This window comes from Alligator sinensis, unplaced genomic scaffold, assembly GCF_000455745.1.
Source record: "Alligator sinensis unplaced genomic scaffold, ASM45574v1 scaffold1596_1, whole genome shotgun sequence".
In the NCBI taxonomy this organism is placed as follows: domain Eukaryota; kingdom Metazoa; phylum Chordata; order Crocodylia; family Alligatoridae; genus Alligator; species Alligator sinensis.
In genome coordinates this window covers 37,550-45,790 of record NW_005843481.1, presented here as the reverse complement: position 1 = coordinate 45,790, position 8,241 = coordinate 37,550, and the positions used below count along the sequence as shown (strand labels likewise).

General features: G+C 48.8%; 2 pseudogenes; one reads left to right on the top strand and one right to left on the bottom strand.

Moving 5' to 3' along the window:
* The window catches only part of LOC102382707, a 71,047-nt pseudogene that overhangs the window by 31,787 nt on the left and 31,019 nt on the right, over positions 1–8,241 (bottom strand).
* LOC102382541 overlaps positions 1–8,241 on the top strand; it is a 20,467-nt pseudogene that overhangs the window by 8,824 nt on the left and 3,402 nt on the right.

Genomic DNA, 8,241 nt, shown 5'->3' with positions numbered 1-8,241 from the left:
GTGGGGGCCGGGAGCAGCTGGCGGAGGAGGGACTGATGGTGCAACGCTTGCGCCTGCAGCTCCGGGAGGGGTTTGAGGACTTGGCTGTGTATTTCACACGGAAGGAGTGGGAGCTGCTGGACGATGAAGACAAGTTGCTTTACCGGGACCAGATGGTGAAGAATTACCAAGCCCTCGTTTCCCTGGGTAAAGCTCTGGGTCTTGCTTCCCCCGGAGATATGTGAACTCTGCAGTTTTGTAGTCACCTCCCTGTTCCAAAAGTCTCATCCTCATGGACTTTTGGCTGGAGGTTTAAATCCCCTTCCTCCCCACTGCCCTGCCAGTGATCAGGCCTCCCTCACATTTCTGACAGAGATCTCTTCCTTCATTGGCTCTTGTCGCCTTCACCTGTGCCTTCCCCTTTCTTGTGACTCCTGGTTCTTCCACATGCAGCAGTTTCTTGGCAACATGATCTCCCTTTGCCTTCTCAGCACGTTCACACCATCTCCAGGTCATTGTGCACGAATGCACTAAGAGCTGTTCCTTGGGGGAGGATTCTGATTTCCTCCCTGTCTGACCTAGTGAGTCCTCTCCAGACACATTTAACGATCCTAGCATGCTCCGTTCTGTGAAATCTAAATTCCCTTTGTCCCCTAGTTAGACCTGGCACAAGTCAATAGATAGTCTTACCAGCCTCTGCTGCTATAACAGGATATGATGTGTTTCCTCAACTGCTCCTCTGGCAACATGTGTACACGTTGTGTGACCCCAGTTTGTCTGCCAAGGGGTCCCTGGAGGCTGCTGTCCACATCCCTTCCTAACATCCTCATCTCCATAGACTAGAAACTCGGTCTTTGCTGGGTTTTTTACAGCCTGTCCTCTCAAGCTTCCTCTGCCGCTCTCAGAAGCTTTCTTGTGCTATTCCTAAAATCCCTCTGCTGATCGGATGCCTGTCATAGCTGCAGGACCTAGTGAGAAAAAGTTTTCACTTCCAGAAGATGTCTAATGCAGGGGCTTGTACTTGCTTGTGCGTGGGGTTGAGGTACTGAGCTTTTACTAGGTCAGTTTGCTTTTCTGATGCTTTCTTTCCCTTGCCTTTGCCCCAGAGGATTTCCTGTGGGAAGTGCTTCAGTGTTTTCTCTAGCTCAGCAAAGACCATCTAGACCATTTCTATATTATGGTCTTTCACATGCTGTGAAATGTCTCTTTCAGCCTTCTTTTTTCTATATCCACGACTCCCAGGATCTTGGCGTTCAACCCTGCAATTCTTGCCAGCCTGTGCACTCCTAACCCTTCCTGGGATGATCTTCCCACTGGATGGATGATTGCTATGCTGCAGCTACACTTATTATGAAATCATCCATTCCTTTCCCTCGTCATAATGAATTTTTCTCTCTCCCAGAAAAAAGCCTGTGTCTGGACCTGTCATGGGTGCTTTTCACTGCCATATGTCCCTTCACTAAGCTCCTCGTCCTTTTCATGGAATTTCACTGATAAGATAAATGTTATTCAACCATACGTGTATCCAATACCTCTTCTTTTTGGTACCTTGAAAAAAAAGTCAAAACTTTGTTTTTTCTCCCCAGAACATCCTGATTTCATAGATTTTTAGGGTCAGAAGGTGTTGGCCACAAATGTCCAACTCGGGATCCTTAAAATTCTAGTTTATTAGGCAGATTGAAACACTGTAATCAAAAACCTTGGGGCTGGTCCCCACACACACACACATGCACACATGCACACAGAGTAGCAGGCTACAGAGTGAGGTATACCTATCCTACAAGCACTGGAGTCTGTTGTTGAGGCTTCTTTCAGCATGGTGTTATCCAGAAGGGGGTCGCTGGCTAGTCCTTCTGGCTGGACAGGTCTGGTTGAGTTGGAGATCAAGAGGGCGCCACTGAGGGTCACTTTTCACTACCTTTTATCTGTCCTTGGCAGACTTTGGTGACTCTCCAGTTTTCAGGTTTGCCCAATCCAGGGGCCAGTCCGTCCCGCCCCCCCCCCCCCCCTTGGTGGCTACTGGACGGCATCTGTCAGTCCCAGGGGTGGTCCGCTTGTACGTGCAGGTTTGGGAGTCTGTTGATGAATTTAGAATAGGGATCTGGGAGTGGTCGATCTGGAGATATTCAGCCCAAAAGTTGGTCTCTGGCGTTGATTAACTCAGACCAGGGCTTCTAGCCCTTGATCAGTGACGTTTAGAGATTTCCCGGTTGTTACATTGTCTTCTATTGAGTTCTTCCGTTGGTTGATCTGCAGCAGATAATTGCTGTGTGTTACTTTGTTACAAATTCAATCACTGATTCACTCCCTCTTTCAGGGGCCAGCATGATACAGGGAAGGGCAGTTTGATTCCTGCCCTTGTTAACATTGTTACCATGTATAACTTACTAAAACACATTTAGCTGAAAGTTGAAAGGTGAGGAGTATAAAATATAAACTACAAATGCCATGTCACACAAATAGATAAAAATACCAAAATACACAGGGAGATACAAAATGCACACATACAAATTTCAAAACACAATTCCTTCTCTTAAAGTGAAAGAGAGAGAAAGGTAGAAAAAGAGAAACATATCCAAAGAGGGGAGAGCAAATGCAGGCAAGAGGAAAAGGGGGCTTTCTGCTACAAAGGGATCTCAGGAGATCATCGTGTCCGACCCCCTGCCCTGGGCAGGAAAGCATGCCAGGTTCAGACAACCCCAGCCAGGTGCGTGTCCAGTCTCCTCTTAAAGATCCCCAGTAGGGGAGACCCCCAGCTCCCTTGGAGCCCATTCCAGATTCTGGCAACCCTTACTGTAAAAACTTCTTCCTGACATCTAACCTAAATCTGGTCTCCATCAGTTTGTGGTGATTTTTTCTAGTTACTCCAAGGGGTGCCCTGCTAAACAGAGTATCCCCTATTCCAGCTGATCCCCTCCAATGAATTTGTAGACGGCTGCTAGATCACCTCTTAGCCTTCTCTTGCAGAGGCTGAAGAGATCCTGGTGTCAATCTGTCCAGGTAGGGCTTTGCCTGCAGGCCCCTAACCATCATACGAGTAGACCTCCTCTGGACCCTCTCAAGGTTGTCCACGTCCCTCTTAAAGTGCAGCACCCAAAACAAGACACTGTACTCCAACTGCGGGTTGAGGTACTGAGCTTTTACTAGGTCAGTTTGCTTTTCTGATGCTTTCTTTCTTTGCCCCAGAGGATTTCCTGTGGGAAGTGCTTCAATGTTTTGTCTTGCTCGGCAAAGACCATCTCGACCATTTGTATATTATGGCCTTTCACGTGCCGTGCAATGTATCTCTTTCACTCTCCTTGTGTCCATACCCACGACTCCCAGGAACTTGTTGTTCAACCCTGCAGTACTTGCCAGCCAGTGCACTCATCACCCTTCCTGGGACGATCCTCCCAATGGATGGGATGATTTCTCAGCTGCATTTTTTTAATGAAATCACCCTTTGCTGTCCCTCGGCATGATGAATTTTTCTCTCTCCCAGAAAAAAGTTTCAGTGTCAGCACCTGTCCTGGATGCTTTTCATTGCCACGAGTCCCCTCACTAAGCTCATCTTCACTTCTTTTCATGCAGTTTCACTGATAAGATAAATGTTATCCATCCATAAGTGTGACCCATATCTCTTCTTTTTGGTACCTTGAAAACAGTGAAAGCTTTGCTTTTGCTCCTCAGTATACCATAGATTTTTAGGGTCAGAAGGAGTCTCAGGAGATCATCGAGTCCGACCCCCTGCCCTGGGCCGGAAAGCGCGCTGGGCTCAGACAACCGCAGCCAGTTGCATGTCCAGCCTCCTCTTAAAGATCCCCCGGTATGGGAGACCACCAGCTCCATTGGAGCGCATTCCAGATTCTGGCAACCCTTACCGTAAAAAGTTCTTGCTGATGTCTAACCCAAATCTGCTCTCTGCCAGTTTGTGGTCATTTTATCTGGTTACTCCAAGGGGTGCCTCCTGCTGTCTCCCTCCAATGAATTTGTAGACAGCTGCTAGATCACCTCTTAGCCTTCTCTTGCAGAGGCTGAAGAGATCCTGGTGTCAATCTGTCCAGGTAGGGCTTTGCCTGCAGGCCCCTAACCATCATACGCGTAGACCTCCTCTGGACCCTCTCAAGGTTGTCCATGTCCCTCTTAAAGTGCAGCACCCAAAACGGGACACTGTACTCCAACTGCGGTCTTACCAGTGCCCCATAGAGGGGATGTATCACCTCCCTACACCTGTTGGTTATGCACCTGCCAGTGCATGATACAGTGCGTATAGCTTTACTGATCACTTACAGTCTGTAAGTGTGTTGGAGATTCCTTCTCCCTAGGTGCAGTATTTTGCATTTAATTTGTGAATCTGCATCCTATTCTGTGCTGCCCACATGTCCACCCTGTCCTTAACCCCCTGAATCCGTTTCATGCCCACCAGTGTGTTTACTTAGGCCCATAATTTAGTGTCGTCCTTGAATTTAGAGAGAGTGCTGTCCACGCCCTCATCCAAGTCACTGATGAAGATTTTGAACAGCGCTGGTCCAAGGACTGAACCTTGGGGGACTGCACTGCCTATACCTTTCCTGGTTGATACCGACCCGTCCACCACCACTGTCTGGGTGAGTCCCATAAGTCAATTTACTACCCACCTGACCATGTAATCGTCTACGTCACAGCCTCTTAGTTTACTTAGGAGAATGGGATGAGACAGTTTATTGAAGGCCTTTTTAAAATCCAAATAAATGTCAAGTACCTCAACTGCTTTTCCGACGTAGTTGTAAAAAGAAACAAGGTCACTCAGGCAGGAGCTCCCTGCTATGAATCCGTGCCGGTTACCCTTCAGCATTATTTTTCCTGCTGGACTCGCACAAATGTGATCCTTAATAATTTTTTTGAAAGGTTTTTCCAAGGCTAGAGGTGAGACTAACTGGCCTATAGTTATCCAGATCCTTCTTCCTCCCCTTCTTGAAAATAGGGACCACATTGGCCCTTTTCCAGTTCTCTGGGACCTGTCCTGAGCACCACAAGTGCTCAAACAGTCGTGCCAGTGGTTCTGCTGTGACACAGGCCAATTCCTTGAGCACTCTTGGAGGAAGATCTTCGGGGCCTGCTGACTTAAACACGTCCAGCCCCTCCCAAGTGTCCCTTCACTAGGTCGGCGCTAACTGTTCATGAGCTGGTGTCCCTCTTTTAGTCCAGCTGAGAGCTGTCATTATTTGTGTTCAGAAATACAGATGCATGGATCATGCACCTCCTCACCTGTCCCTGGTGACACTGTCAGTTTAATGCCCTTTCTAAATCAGGAGTGGTTGGTGCTTTGTTTCCTATGACCACTCCTTATCCACCTGGGTGACAAGGGCTGTTATCTCTTGAAGGCTTCTCCCTGCAGTGCCTTTTCTTTCATCTTAAATGCCCATCCTCCCTTGTCCATCAAGGCCCTAGTAGACACCTTGAGTTCATTGGATCCATTCCCCTACTCCCAGCTGGATTCTATATCCTGTACCCAGTCACAAATGCTCTTTAACCACTGTCCACACAGGATATCGAGGTCCCACACCTGATTTAATCTGCAACATCCAGCGAGGACAGGTGGAGCTGTGGGTCTGTGATGATGAGGCCATTGGGGAAATCTCAAGATCAAAGGACCAGCTGCCAGGTGAGTTGTGGCTGTCTGTCCACTCCGCCCCCCCACGTTGACTCTGGCCATGGAGCGTTACTGACAGCAGAGTGCCAGTGGGACCTGGAAACTGCATGTCTTTCCTGTGCTGCCATTGCTGATCATGAATCAGAGGGGCACATGCCCTGCCCCCCCTCACCATCCTGGGGTGCACACAGTGGTGGGAGCCCCCCAGATCTCTTATCAATGAACCCCTACGGAGTATGGGTGTGTGGGTATGTGGTTTGTGGAGGGCTGTGAGTACGTGTATGGATGCGTGCATATGGTGTGTGGGGGAGGTTGTTGGGGTACAAATCAATGTGTCGGGCTTGTGTGGATGTGTGGGTGCGCATGGGGTTTGTGGGAGATGTGGCGGGGGGGTGTGGTGTGTGCATGTAGCAGTAAATGGGGCCTCCTCCAGAGGCTTGTAGGTTTGAGTGTTAGCGGGTATAGGGATTGGTGTGGTTAGGTGCAGGCTTTGTGGGGTGTATGATTGTATGGTGGATGGTGTGATGATGGGTTTTGCGTGAGAGGGTTTAAGGGTATGTGGGGTGTGCATTGGAGTGCTTGCATGAGCCCAGCTGAGTCGGTCAGGCCCTGCCCCCACCCCACAATAGCCCAGGGATTGCACGCCCTGCGGTGTGCGCTCCACCACTGTCAACAGCGCACAGCCCCAGCATGGTCTGTACCAGCTCCACCTAGGCTTGATGCATTCAACCGCCCCTGGGCATGCAGCATCCGGCCACCTCCCCCCAGCCCTATGGTAGCAGTGGGGACCAGCGCCTCGCTAGCGACAGCCAGAAAGAGTTGCAGCTGCCCAGACAACCTAGAAACCTAGCCCAGCTGTGGATCCATCCCAGCCATGCTTTATGCCCAGCAGACAGCAGTATGCGCCACAGCCAGGCAGCACGTAGGCCAGGTGGGACTAAGAAGCCTGCTGCAGGCTAGACACGCTGTATTTTGCCCACCCCTGCTGTAATGCATGCAGGCAGGTGGTGTTCCCACTCTCTGGAACTGAACAATATGGAAACAAGCAACTTCTCCCTTCTTCTCCTTCTAATGACAGATGTTAGGAGACGATTAGTTTGGCATCTTGATTTTCATCCCAGATCTAGTTTCCCTGGGTTGCCATGATCTTAAGTTGCTATCTTCACTCAGCAATGTAAGAGTTAATTCCCCAGCCCAAACTAGCCACCCTTTCCCAGGACATTATGATATTTGTAGTCCCCCATTGAAATCAGCATTGTATACAGAGGTTTTGTGTAGCCATTCCTGTTGGTCAAGAAAAAACCTAGGCTGTCCCTGGCTGCTTCTAGTCAAGTTGACCTGGACCCCTGGAAGAGTTTCTTCATGGTCTCAGGCTGCATTAAATGGCTCCATGGCACGGGTGGGATTCAGAAGATTTCAGGTTGTGGTGGAAAGGGAATGCCCTGTGGTTTGCACCAGAATAGCCCCCTATTACCAGATTTGCCCATCACTTTGGGGTTTGCTCATATATTAGGGGTACATTTCTAGTGTCTTTGTAATTCTGTTAGTGTGCTGTTTGTGTTACTTGTGTTTCTATGTGGAGCTGTATCTCTCCCTTCTGCAAGTCCTCACCCCCTATGGAGCAATCTTGCAGGACTCAGTTTCAATGGGGCCAGACTCCTCCAGTCACCAAATCGGTCTCCCTCCCCCTATCTCTCTCTCTCTCTCTCTCTCATGTCACACGCCTGACCCACTCATATGCTAGGAATCAGTTCATTAAGGTAACAATAAAATGCAGTCAGACACAAGCACACAAGACCTCTGAATCAGGCTGGGTGTCCAGCTGACACCCTCGTGTGCCAGCATTCAATTCGTCAGGGCACGTCTGATATAAACTGGGTCAATCAGCCTATACAGGCTGATCCCCTTTGTGTCTCAAACTCAGCATGTCCCAATCTTTTGCCCCAACTGTCCTAGTAGTGATAGCTTCTTGATGAGCAGACCCCACAGTATTTTGGGGCTTTACAGGGACCTTTGGCTTAGGTAAAAGAAGAGTTACTGTACAGCAAGTGGGGAAGGGGAAGTAGAGAAGGAAAAAATCACCCGGTTATCGCCGGTTTGACTATAAAAGTTATTTATGGCTAAGTATATGAAATTTATGGTATTAGTAATAATGGCCATGCAGGGGAAAACAAACAAAACAATTACAATATTACCTGGTTCAGTTGAGTATTTGGGGAAACCTAGCTCAAGCTTAACTAATAAAATTCAGGTTCAGAAAGCTATGCCTAGAGAGAAAAAGAAAAAGAGAAAGAGAGAGCGAAGGCTGGGATCTCACCATTCCAAGGGACTCGGGTGTTTTCTTGACAGGAAAGTTCTTAGCATGATTGTTGAAGGTTAAACAGGCAACGGAAAGAGACGATCTGATTTGGTGACTGGTGACTGATCCCAAAATATGGGGAGAGGTGGGCACATTAGCAGGGAGGGAGAGACTGCAGAAAGACCTGGATAGGTTGCAGGGGTGGGCTAACAAAAACAGGATGCGTTTCAATACGGACAAGTGCAGGGTGCTGCACTTGGGCAGTAGTAACCAGCAGCACACTTATAAGATGGGAAACTCCCTTCTTGAGAGCATGGAGGCAGAAAGGGATCTTGGAGTCATTATTGACTCC